Here is a 13,729-nt window from a genome sequence, read left to right as displayed (position 1 = left end):
GTGAGGGTGGAGCCATGCCCGATGGTGGCAATCCTTCGGGTGTAGGACCAACCACAGCTCTGAATGGGGAGCGGGGAAGACGCCCTCGTCTTTACCTCCCTGATCGACCGCTGGAGACACCTGCTGGGCTGGAGATCAGCAGCACACCCAGGGCCGCTAGACTGGCTGTCCGACTCAGCAGAATTCCTCTAATTGGAAAAAATAAAATTCACCATCAGAGGAGCAGAAGAAGGCTTCCGCAATGCATGGAAGCAATTCTTCGAGGACCTGTTTGTGACCAGCAACTAACTGGCGGTGCTGGGTGGGGGGAGGGGGGGGGTGGGGGGAGGAGGTTGGAGGGTGGGGGAAAAGGGAGGGGAGAGGAGGGTGGGAGAAGGGGAGGCAACATGTAGAGAGTAGGGAAAAGCAAGTACAGAATGGCCAAAGGGTATTGAGGTGGTGGGGGTGGAGAATAACCCAGTGAAGCTATAAAGGCAACTAACAAGTTGTGTTCAGTGGCCTCAGACACACTCCTGGTATGTTTCAATTTTTTTTAAATTTAGAGTACCCAATTTTTTTTCCAATTAAGGAGCAATTTAGCATGACCAATCCACCTCCCCTGCACATCTTATGGGTTGTGGGGGTGAGGCCCATGTAGACACGGGGAGAGTGTGCACACTCCACACGGAGAGTAGCCGGGGAGCCAGGTCCAGTGCTAACCATTACGCTACCGTGCTGTCTCCTTGTATGTTTCAATACCATGGGGCAACATGTCTGTAGTTGATAATATGGCTATCATAGCCGACCACTCGGAGTTCAGTGTTAATATGCCTCATGTTTATGTAGATGTTTCCTGTCTGTTGTCACCTTTCCTGAATTGTTATAAATGCAAATGAAAATCAGTAAAAATATGTTTTTAAAAAGGAATGGCGTGCTCTGTCAAAATTCCACCTTGGAGTAGGCCGAATGCAGAATGCTCGGATGGTTGTTGGAATGTACAATGTCACAGAGATAGGGAGAGATGAAGCCATGGAGGTATTGGAACATGAAGATGATAATTTTTAAATGGAAGCATTTTGGGACCATGAGCCAACATAGGTCAGCAAGCACAGAGGTCATGGGTAAATGGCCATGGGCAAGTCAGGATTAAAACTGTATTGTTGATGGAACAACAATTTTATCGCATGAGAAATTGAAACTTGTAGCACATTTGCTGAACCCTATTGAAGTAAATAAAAAATCCCTTGAGCTTCTTAAAATGTAAATTGTATTATCTGTCTGTTATGGGCTGTGAATTCTGAGTGGTTTTAAATGAGATATAAGTTTGGAAACTGGACATCTGAGAATTGGGTAAGTAAATGGCCGATCCCTCTATTAAATTTATGCCGCTCACTAATTTTGATAAATTATATTGTAAAAGCTAATTAACATTTAAGCTATGAATTTTAATTATATAATTTACTGGCCATAACCTTGGTCACCCAAGTATCCCTGAAGACATTGCAATGTTTTCATCAACTCTATCACTTAATTCATTTGATTTTTTTTTTATCATCCAATTTATATTTCCCTCCCTCACCATCTATTGATAGGAACAAGAAGCAAAGTAAGAGAGCAGCAAAAATGTTGAATTTTATTTGCCGCCTCCCTGCAGCTCTGTCACTCTCTGGACACATTTAACTTTCCTTCAGGATACACATAACTGAACTAAAAACTCCTTTGAGATATGGTAAGTTTGCCTTGTTCATTCATAATGCATAAGTGAAGCATGTCTTATGTCAACATTACTCCCAATTCAAGGAGAGATAGTTGATCTCAACAGGAGGTTTCCATTTTCTGTAGAAGGTGGGATCCTCCATTTGGAGAAATGGCGGGGATTTTACACCCTCCCCATTGGCAAATTTGCAGGTGAGGACAAGTAAAATAGAATATCTGGCTGATACACTGCTGTCCTGCAGACCCTGAGCTGTGCCCATATTAAGGTGGGCAGGTAATGTATCATCCAGCACAACTACCCTTTGGCCTGTAAGGCTTTGAACTGACCTATCAATGTGCAATTAAGGGCCTCATTCCATCTTTGTTGCCACAATATAATAGGTGGGGGAAAGCGGAACATAGAAGACCAGCCTGCTCTTTCACGAACTGGGCTAAAAGTGGGAAGGAAGGGGGATGGGAGGGGGATGGGGGCGGGGGGGGGGGGGGGGGGTACCTCTTTTGAGGGGTTCACAAGTGCCCATCAAGAAACATGTTGCGGCGAGGCTAGAGAATCCCGCCCAATATATGAAATGGCCCTTAGTCATTTCACAGTCAAACATTTTCACCAGTAGTCTTCACTGAGATCAAGAAAAATTAAATTTGCTCATTACATTTAAGCTTGTGCTTTGAACCTAACATAGGAATATGACTAGGTCTCTCGAGCATGTACCCCATTCAATTAGATCATGACTGATCTGAACCATCTTTTCTCCATTTCCTTTGATATTATTATCAAACAGAAATCTATCAATCCATCTCAAAAGGAAAGTTGTTAATGTTGTTGAAATTTTCAACTGATTCAGCTTCCACAGCCTTTTCATTATTAAGTTCCAAATCTCCTGTACTTTTCTCATCAAAAAGTGCTTTGTGATTTCACGCCTAAATAGCCTAGCTTTAATTTTACCTTCTGTTCTGGATTCCCTCACAATAGATAATAGTTTCTTTTTATCACCCTGTCAATTTCCTGTATTGTTTTAAACACCTTAATTAAAATCATTAATTCATTGTTTTTAAATTCCATAGAATTCAAGCCTGTTCTATGCAACCTGTTCTGATAATTTAACCCTTTCATCCCTGGTCTCATTATGGTCACATTCTGTACTGTAACCTCTCTGTGGTGATTGTCCCTTTAAGGGCAGCACAGCAGAGTAAGGTCCCCTAGCCAGGGTGACCATTTGGGACCCAGACTGGGGAATCATCCTAAGGCCGTGAGTTCTCTTAGATAGGAGGCATTCTAGAACCAGCTGCAGGCATGCTGCTGTTCCTGTCGATCCCTGTAAATAAATCATTTGTTGTTCACTAATGAAGTCTCTGGCAATGCATCATTATGCCTTCCAAGGTGGATATTTTTTCCTGAGATTCATTGCTAAAAGCTAAATACGGTATTCCAGATGGTTTTGAGCCAAGGCTCTGTACAACAGAAAGCAGCACCTCCATACTTTTGAATTTGAATTCCCTTGATATAATGGTCAACATGACATTGATTCTTTGCTTATCATTTTTTACCTTTCAATGATTTATGTACAGCCAACTAAATCCCTTTCCTTCACAGAGCCTGGTTCCTCAACATTAAGAAAATCATAGATTTATTCCAGATCCTCCCTCTATTGAACTCTATCTGTCACAGCTTTGCCTACACCCATTGCTTCTTTATGCCCCTGTGGAATGTTCTGCCCCAACTTACACAACTTGATTTAGATCTTGGGTATACAGCTCACTAATCTTTCAGTCATCAATGTATCTAGGTTGAAAATCTAGGTACCAATCCCGAGAAAAATCAACTTGTCACAACCTGCCAAAGAATATTTCCTTTATCTCTACTCCACGTCTTCTACCAGCTCCTGTCATTACTTCCAATCTTGGGTGTTCTCATCTTTGCTAATAACCTCTTGTGAAGACCCTTGTCATATAATGTCAAAATTCCATATGGACAAAATCCATAGACATTCCCCCATGTCCATCCTGCTGGTTATCTCCTCATAAAATAACTTGCTTATGCAGGCATGATCCTAACTCCAAAGGAGGCAGTGGCATAGTGGTATTGTCACTGGACTGGCAAACCAAAGATCCAGGATAATGCTCTGTGGTCATGGGTTCGAATCCCACCACGGCAGATGGTGGAATTTGAATTCAATAAAACTCTGGAGTTGAAAGGATCATTGTTGATTGTTGTAAAAACCCATCTGGCTCTCTCATGTCTTTCAGGGAAGAAAATATGTCATCTTTACCTGATCTCCAGACTCACAGCAATGTGGTTGACTCTGGGATGCCCTAAGGGATGGGCAACAAATTCTGGCCCGACCAGCGACACCCATACATCCCAAGAACGAAGAAAAAAAATCCATGCTGAGCTGCTCCGATCAGCTAGTACTTGTTCATGTGCTCATTCTGTCTCTGATGGCTTTTCAATTCAACCATTTGGCAGCGACTACTTCATTTGCTATGAAGTACTTTCAGATGCCCTGAAGATATGTGAGAGACTATTATATAAATGCTGGTCATTTCCTTCTGAAAGCTTTTGCACTTGACAGGCATTTGTTTGTTCAGGTCACAGAAGGGTGATCAATAGCAAAAAACAAGTTTATGCAACAACATCCAGGGGACTTTACGATCTGTACTAATTTCAAAGCCAGAATGTAGAGCTCGACAAGACCGTTTTGTGCCTGGTGCGGATCCAGTCGCACGGTGAATCGTGCATGAGGATCCCATGTTAGGATCCGTGCCGGGCCGATCACCAGAAACCTGACTCGCTCCACCCAGCACCATCTGGATCACATGCTCACTGCATATTTCAATGAGCCACTGGGCCATTTAAATACCTGGACGTCGCATGCACCCAGCACCCGGGAGTCAATGGCCGCACCTGTGGGACCTCGCCAGTGTGCTGATTAGCATTCGTTTCCACAAACATGTACCATGCTGTGATGCCACCCCGAGGGGTGGGGGGTCTTGCAGGCAATTAGAGACCCCCCAGGTGGTCAGGAAGAGGACAGGATAGTATCCTGGCATTCCCTCTAGTACCCGGGCTCCTTGGTACTGCCAGGGTGCCCGGGTGGTCCTTGCAGAGTGCCAGGCTGGCGGTGCCAAGGTGCCTGGTTGCTAGGTTAGCAGTGCCAGGGTTCAGGCCCAGGAAGGGGAGGTGCCTTCCCTATAAGAGTGGGGGTTTGAGGGCCCAAGAAAAGATTGGGGCGCTGGTGAATGGGAGAGGTCTGGCGGTCTCCCATTTGGAGATCTCTAGAGGTCTGGGGCAGCTTTCCAAAATGGCACCCCGGTCTGCGGGGTGCCGGTACTGATGGTGAGGTCAGCTCGCTAGTGCAGGACGGCTGTCTAAGTGTGGCCTCGGTGGGGAGACCTCCCCGAGGCACAAAAAACGGCAAGGTGCTGGTGAATAGCGGGGTGAATCCTGACACTGCAGCAGCCAAGAAACCCCCTGCCAAACACACCTGAAAGCGAACTTTAACTTATGTCCACTGAATCACGCCAATAGTGCATCTTCGGCTAAAGTGTAAACCTTATTGTTAGCAAAAGAACAATAATTTTTGGACAATGGTATGCAATCCAAAATATTGGTTGAGCTTTTATAGATATAATTAAATGCAGCACATTGCATATGAAGCAGACTTCATGACATGTTGGTGGTTTATTTCCACTCTGCAAATATCTTCAGTACTCAATAAATGTGTATAGTCTCTCATTCCCTTCAATTTTCAGTCAGTTTTCTGTCTTCCCTCCAACCCCATAGCCAACGTTGACGGGCAATGCACTGTATAGATTATTACAAATGCTCACATAGAGAAATACTGTCCAATGCCTTATTGCAGCATGCTATGTGTGTAATTTCAAGTTTTGTGAAGAATATAAAACTTTGATTACTTTTCAAGGGCAGAACACAAATTCAACTTTCAGATAAAATTTATAATCATTCAAACTTTTTTCCTGAGGTTAGTGGCGGTATTACATTACCCAATTGTGTTACATTCCTAACTTCCTATTATTCTTATAATCATAGTTAATAGTCAGCTCTAATTCCTGTTCTATCTGTCAGAAAACAATAGCATTCTGCAATAGAATGGTGAAAGCACGTTTAGATTCAAATCAAAGGAAATCTAGTTGTAAGAAATAACGAGCAGAACATCGGCAGTGATTGAAAGCCATTGTTAAGGGAAACAACTGATTCAGTCGTTTTAAAGTGAGTGAGACAGAAATATGACTTTGGGTTTTCAGTCCGTACCTCCTTGCAGTTCAGATCTAGAATTATACAGTACAGTCGAAAGAATATTATTTTTTTCATTAAAAAAAACTAAATGACAGCAGTGCAAATGAATTGCTACCAACTTTGCACGAGAATTGTCTGAGAATTAGGGGCAGCGCAGCGGTTAGCACTGCTGCCTCATGGCGGCGAGGACCCAGTTGCGATCCCGGCCCAGGTCACTGTCCATGTGAAGTTTGCACATTCACCCAGTGTCTGTGTGGGCCTCACCCCCACTACCCAAAGATGTGCAAGGTAGGTGGATTGACCACCATCAAACCAGACATTCTTCATAATGTACTCCAGGCTATAGCCAATTAGAAACCAAAACAAACATTAGAAAATATGCTTTTAATTTTTAGGAAGACATATATGACAATCATAGAATCCCTACAGTGCAGAAAGAGGCCATTCAGCCCATTGAGTCTGCACCGATCCTCTGAAAGAGCACCCTATCTAGATCCACTCTCCACCCTATCCTAGAGGCCTTTCATAGTAACTTCACTGAAGCCTACTTGTGACAATAAGCAATTATTATTATAATAATTATTATTATCCCATAACCCCACCTAACCTGATGTTTTTGGACGCTAAGGGCCAATTCTAGCATGGCTAATCCACCTAACCAGCACATCTTTGGACGATCTCTTAAGTTTGCACAAAATGTTTACTGTCATTGGCATGAGAAAGGAGCACACTGCAAAATGCATGTGTGGTACAGTTCTGAACACACGTGAACGTGTCGTGTCAGATTTTCTATTGGGAATGTGTGCTGTTTCACAGCAGTTTAATTTTCCTCCAGGTTGCCTTCTAACCTTTAGATGAGGTCAGTTGTAACAGAAGCTTCCTTGACACTTCTTGAACACCAGCTGCTGAGAAATTGGTTGGATTGTCCCAGGGAAGTGTAATAACAGAACCAGCCACCTGTGAAAAGAAATGCGAGTTATGCAGCATCCATTTGCTGTCCTTTACTGATAGGGAACTGATCCCTGTCTAACAGGAAACACATACTAGAAGTAACATAAACGTGCAGCTATGAGAAGCAGTAGTATCTGCTTTGCCTCAGGTAACATAGGTCATGTGGTATTCATAGGCAATTTGATTTTTTTTTTCCTTGTTGGCATTCAAGATAAATAGGAAAGATCTTTTGGATATCTTTTCTAAATTCAACTATTTGGAAAAAATTGAATCTAAAGACCTCTTGCTAATCCTGTCGGCTGACCCACAAGTCCCCAGAGATTGTCGCAGAGAACAGCTATTTCTGCCACTATGATGGATGAAGATATTCTCACCCTGCAGTAACAAAAATGATATGAGTTCCCGTCCCCTTCCAAAGCAATTGCTGTTTATTAGTAGCAAAACTGATTAGACCGTCTGCTTATGTGTAATTACTGGGACAAAATACATCATTAAAAATCAGTTACAGGATGCAGTTACTTCTCACGATGGAAAAAAATTGTTGAAAGCATATATTTATATTATGGTAAGAATCCCTTTTTATACTGTTTTCATCAATGCATTTCGAGGTCCAATTTTAAATTATTTAAATTTGGCAATATATGGTATTTGAAAAATGATCAATTTTCTCCACAATTAATTATGACTTTAGTTTTTGGTTTCTGCTGTTAACCCAAGAGCAAATCAATTTTAAACCTGGGGCCTCCTGTCTTTCTACTATTACACTGAGGTGCTATTTTCTCTCCTTTTCATTTTCATTTTCAGCATTACTAAATTACTAAATTCAGCAGATTATTAAATGACAGATATAAAGGAATGAGGTGCAGCTAATTCCACTTATGTTTGAGAAATCGGCATCAGATTTTGTGCTGAGGAAAAAGACAAGAAAGAAATGCTGCAGAGAAGATCTTCCAACGGCTTTAACTGAGACAGACAGAGAATGATAAAAGTGGATCTTCTGACCGCTGTAATTCCGAGGCAAACTTTTGGCAACTAAATGCCCTGCACCTATTGAAGGAATACGTCGAGGGAGAGGAAAATACAATGACATTGGCATAAGAAAAATCAAAATACAGACATTGGACTGGAGGCTTAATGCTATAGTTACAGTGCATTATTTGCCATCTAAACAGCATAATTTGTTGCTGGCACCACTGAATTATGACGTTAGGTTGCAAATTGGATTTGAATGGCTAGGGAAGATAATTTTACGTGCACTAAAGCCAACCTGTAAGTTTTGGATGGTTTAGAGGTGTCAGACATGGTTTTGTCAACAATACCCTTGTGGCTGAATCAGAAGGTGGTGACTTCAAGTCATGCTCCAGAAACCTGAGTACCTAATCCAGGCCAAGAGAGTTCACCACCGTCTGAGCTGTTGTATTTCGATCTAACTTGAGACCGAGGCCCTTTCAGATATTAAAGATCTCTGGGCACTATTTGAAGAAGTGTAATGGATTTTCCACAGTGTCCTGCTCAATATTTATCCCTCAGCTAGCATCGCTAATGACTTATTTCATTTGGAACATGACTTTGCATCAACAGCCTGCTGCATTTTCCACATTACCACAGTGACTGCACTCAAATGTACTTCATTGCTTGTCAAGCTCTGTGGCTCATCCTGAGGTCATGAAAAGTGCATTACCGATGCAAAAATCTTTCTTACGCTGTTCATAGCGCACGGGTGGCCTGAAGGATTTCTCAAGCACTTTTTATATTGAGCCTCTACTTTTGATCGTGTTTTCTTGTGACAAACGTATTTACTGGACCAGTATTTTATCCCCAAGTTGACTAAAAGAGAATGAGAAATAATGTTTGAAATTATTATTTTTGTGCTTCGCTGGTCTTCAAAAATAAGTTAGCTGAAGAAACAATCAAGTATGTCGCGAAATATCAATGCGAGACAATCTGTGTAAGTCTTTGTCAAACTGTTACTGGAATATAATTTTAATGTTTAACTGGATTTCTACTCAACAATTTGATGGTTGTCAAATTCATCAACAGTAAACCATTAGTTCTCAATATCATTATTTCCGGGTCTTTTGTTTTCCTGTGTTATTTATAGATACTTCTCATTAGCCACCCTTACTTTTCAATTAGTTTTAATTGTGAGTTCATAGCACCAAATGTCTCCAGTCATCGTCTTGCTTTAGTGATATAAGATCAATTTTCATACCATAAAATAATTAAGCATTTATCCCTCATCAGTTGACATTGCAGTTCGCAGAAATCCACTTATTTAACTTTTTCATTGACCTTCTTTGTTCTTTAATCCTAATAATGCATGAAGCATAGAACTCTTCATTTTGTTTAGCTCCTTAAAAATAGTTTTCAAGCCAAGCTTTCAAATTCTGAAGTAAATCTGTCAAAAGAACCTCTCTCTCTCCCTCTCTCTCAATCTCAATATATCTAGCCGACCAACAATACTTCTGAACCAAAAATATTTTAAAGCTGTTCATTAAATTCAAATTATTAATAGAAAATAAATTGCCATTTGGGAGTACAGACCTTGAGTACTGCTGAAAAAAAGAGGCAGAAGTTGGGATTCCAATTGCATCAAAAATTCATACTGGATAAAAGGAGAGTGTTGATTGGTGGCAAGGGATCTCTGATTGGTAGAGGTGAACTTCTCGTGCAATATAAATTGTTGTCCCCTTTACAATTGCATTAATTGCTGATATATCCTGATGAGTGCTCGATGAAAACTTTGACAGTTTCTCCTTTTTCAACCTTAATATAAGTTCTATAGCTCCACATATTTTCTCTAATTCTAATTTATTAATATTAGCAATCCATGGAAGAAATTTTTTGTTGTAGGATTGCAAAGGTATTGCCACTGGAGACCAAGGTTAATGCTCTGAGGACCTCTCACCTGCCACGGCAGATGGTGGGATTTAAATTAAATACAAATCTGGAACTAAAAGTCTAACAATGACCACAAAACTATTGTTGATTGTCGTAAAAGAAAATACTCGGTCCTTACCTGGTTCCACATGACTCCAGATCCACAGTAAATGGCCTCTGAAATGGCCCAACAAGCCATTCAGTTCCCATTAGGCATGGGAAATAAATGCTGGCAGAGTCAGTCAGCAAAAACCAGCATCCCGTGAATGGACATTAAAATGAAAGCATGCACTCCATTGTGAAGGCAGTTTGTCACCATGATCTGCGGCAACACGATGAATGTCCTGATGCATGGGTGCTTCCAAGTCAGGATACCTGGTCCAATGCCTATAGACTCTCTTTAAGACCTTTACTGCCCATTCCTTTTACCCCATAGAGAGGCATGTTAGTAGCTACATGTTGGTGCTGCTCTAGCTGTAGTTATTGTGTATTGCAATGGGCATCCCCATGACTTAGAACCTGCAGTCTTCAGCATTATTGCCAGAATATTGTCAGGTCTGGCCTACATGTGACTCCAGGTCCACAGTAATGTGCCTCTGAAATTGCCCAGCAAGCCGCTCAATTGTATCAAACCATTACAAAGTTACTGAAAAGGAAATAAATCACCCAGCATCCTCCTCGGCACTGGAAACGACAATGACCCTGCAAGGTCCTCCTTACTAACATCTCAGGGCTTCTCCCAAAATTGGGAGAGCTGCCTCACAGACTAGCCAAGCAACAACTGACATAGTCATACTCACGGAATCAAACCTTACCGATAACGTCCCAGACACCACTTTCACCATCCCTGGATATGTCCTGTCTCACCAGCAGGGCAGATCCAGCAGAGGTGGTGCCAGAGATCAAGTTGCTCTGGGAGTCCTCCAGTTGGGACCGCATGAAGCCTCAGGTGGAACATGAGCAAAGAAATCTCCTGCTGATCACTATGTACCATTTACCGTCAGCTGATGACTCAGTACTCCTCCATGTTGAACACCACTTGGAGGAAGCCCTGAGGGTGGCAAAGGAGCAGAATGAACTCGAGGTGGAGGTCTTCAAAGTCCATCACTAAGAGTGCCTCGGTAATACCAAAGCAGACCTAACTGCCGGGTCCCAAAGGACACAGCTGTTCAACTGGGACTGCAGAAGATGCTGAGGGAACCAATAAGAGGGAAAAACTTATCTGAACCTATCCTCGCCAAACTTCCTGTCGTAGATGCATGTGTCCATGACTGGATCAGTAGAAGTGACAACTACACAGCTCTTGTAGGGACAAAGTCCTGTCTTCACATTGAAGATACACTCTATCATGTTCAATGGCACTACCGCAATACTAAATGGGATAGACTTTGAACAGGTCTAGAAAATCAACGCTGGGCATCCATGAGGTGCTGTGTGCCATCAGCAGGAGCAAAATTGTACTCAGCCGCAATCTGTAACCTCATGGCCTAGCATATCCCCAATTACACCATTACCACCAAGCCAGGGGTTCAACTTAATTCAATGAAGAGTGCAGGAGAGCATGTCAGGAGCAACACCAGGCATACCTAGAAATGAGCTGTCAACTTGGTGAAGTTACAGAGCTAAGCGACCCCACATCCAATGGATCAGATCAAAACTGTGCAGTCCTGCCACATCCAGTCGTGAATGGCGGTGGACAATTAAACAGCTCACCATAGGAGGAGGTTTAACAAATATTTCACACATACACCCATCCTCAATGATGGAGGAGCCCAGAATATCAGTTCAAAAGACAAGGCTGAAGCATTCACAGCAATCTTCAGCCAGAAGTGTTGAGTGGATGATCCACCTCAATCTCCTCCAAAGGTGTCCAGCATCACAGATGTCAGTCTTCAGTCAATTCAATTCATCCCACGTTAAAAATAGCTGAAGGCACTGGACACTGCATTCGTCGCTGGGCAGTCAGCCCCCTTCCCCTCCAGCAGCTCCAGCAGCTCTAATATACCAAAGATTGCTATCAGAGGGCACAGCTCCACCCTCACCCCCACAATCTCCGACAATGTCTAAAATACCCATCTCCAAAACTCGAACAATTTGGGAAGGACCAAAACATATGTGGGTGAGTTGTCTTGCGTACCTCTCACACCTATTCGTCAATTCCAGGAATTAGAATTAGAATTAGAACAGTACAGCACAGAACAGGCCCTTCGGCCCTCGATGTTGTGCCGAGCAATGATCACCCTACTCTAGCCCACGTGTCCACCCTATACCAGTAACCCAACAACCCCCATTAACCTTATTTTTTAGGACACTAAGGGCAATTTAGCCTGGCCAATCCACCTAACCCGCACATCTTTGGACTGTGGGAGGAAACCGGAGCACCCGGAGGAAACCCACGCACACACGGGGAGGACGTGCAGACTCCGCACAGACAGTGATCCAGCCGGGAAGAACCCGCTCATGTGCGCACGTGTCATTTGAGCTCTGTGAACCACTTTAAATTGCACCAGGAGCTGGTTGGGTTCACCCGATACAATATTTCACACCAGAACCCCCCCCAATACTACTTAGAGCTCCTCCTCCTACGTCCCTTTTATCCCTTCTCATCAGCTGTCCCCATCTCCAGCAACCACCCATATATGACCGAGAGCCTCCACTCCCCCTACTCGTGTATGGTTCGGCTGGCCTTGATCAACATCTGCCTCTCCGCCTTCTCAACTATAGGTATGTGGGCCTTATAGGATATTAACTGCTCCTTACCAATGCCTTCAACACTTCCCAAAAGACAGAGTGCAAAACCTCCCCGTTATGGTTAAACTCCCTGTAGTCCACTAGCACCTCTTGTACCAGAACGTGCATGTGATTTGCCTGCAGTTTTAAATCTACATATTTGCCACTCAGCTTTGCATTTGTGACTTTAGGGCAACACAGTAGCACAAGTGACTAGCACTGTGGCTTCACAGCACCAGGTCCCAGGTTCGATTCCCGGATTGGGTCACTGTCTGTGCGGAGTCTGTACGTTCTCCCCGTATGTGCATGGGTTTCCTCTGGGTGCTCCGGTTTCCTGCCACAGTCCAAAGAAGTGCAGGTTAGGTGGATTGACCATGATAAATTGCCCTTAGTGGCCAAAAAAGGTCAGGAGACGTTATTGGGTTGGGGATAGCGTGGAAATGAGGGTTTAAGTGGGTCGGTGCAGACTTGATGGGCCAAATGGCCTCCTTCTGCACTGTATGTTCTATGTAAGCACCAAGGCTATCTTCTTGTACAACTTCTTGTCTGCCAGGAGTGCCGAATCTAACCTCCATGGGGGACATTGGGCTCGGACCTTTTCGAACCTCCAGTCCACATAATGTGGCATGTGGTCCGATGTTACTATCGCAGTATATTCCATCCCCACCATCCCCGGGAGTAACGTACCCACCACCACAAAGAAATCTATTCGGGAATATACCCGATGCACGTGGCAGAAGAAGGAAAACTGTCTCTCTCCCAGATACCTAAACCTCCACGGTCCACCTGCCTCCATCTGATCCATAAAGAAAAACAGTTCCTTCGCCATTTCTGATGTTACTTTTGTGAGGGCCACGAAGAATCCAGTTTGTAGATTCAAACAGGAAGTAACTTTATTTACAATAATATATATATACAGCAGCGGTAGTACACACTACTTCTTACTCCAGCCGGTATCACACTGGCCAGCTCTATTTATATAGGTACAGTTGCTAATGGATTTCCCTGCCCACCTCATTGAGTGTGCTCATACACTCCAAGAGTCATGGGGTAACCAATAGTCCGCAGCAATAGGATCCAAACAGGTTAGAACAGTTACAAATGACTTAGTCCCCCACCCCCCCATGATCACTTGATGGAATCAAGGTCCGGGATGGTCGCCAGTGCCTCCTTAATAAATTCTGTATTATCCCAATTGGGTGAATAAATGTCAAGACC

General features: G+C 43.2%; 1 long non-coding RNA gene across 1 annotated transcript in view; it reads left to right on the top strand.

Moving 5' to 3' along the window:
- Positions 1–13,729, top strand: part of LOC119978958 — a 487,861-nt gene that overhangs the window by 291,071 nt on the left and 183,061 nt on the right. The window lies entirely within an intron of this gene.

The sequence above is a fragment of the Scyliorhinus canicula genome, chromosome 15, assembly GCF_902713615.1.
Source record: "Scyliorhinus canicula chromosome 15, sScyCan1.1, whole genome shotgun sequence".
Classification (NCBI taxonomy): Eukaryota; Metazoa; Chordata; class Chondrichthyes; order Carcharhiniformes; family Scyliorhinidae; genus Scyliorhinus; species Scyliorhinus canicula.
This window is presented reverse-complemented; position numbering and strand designations above follow the sequence as displayed.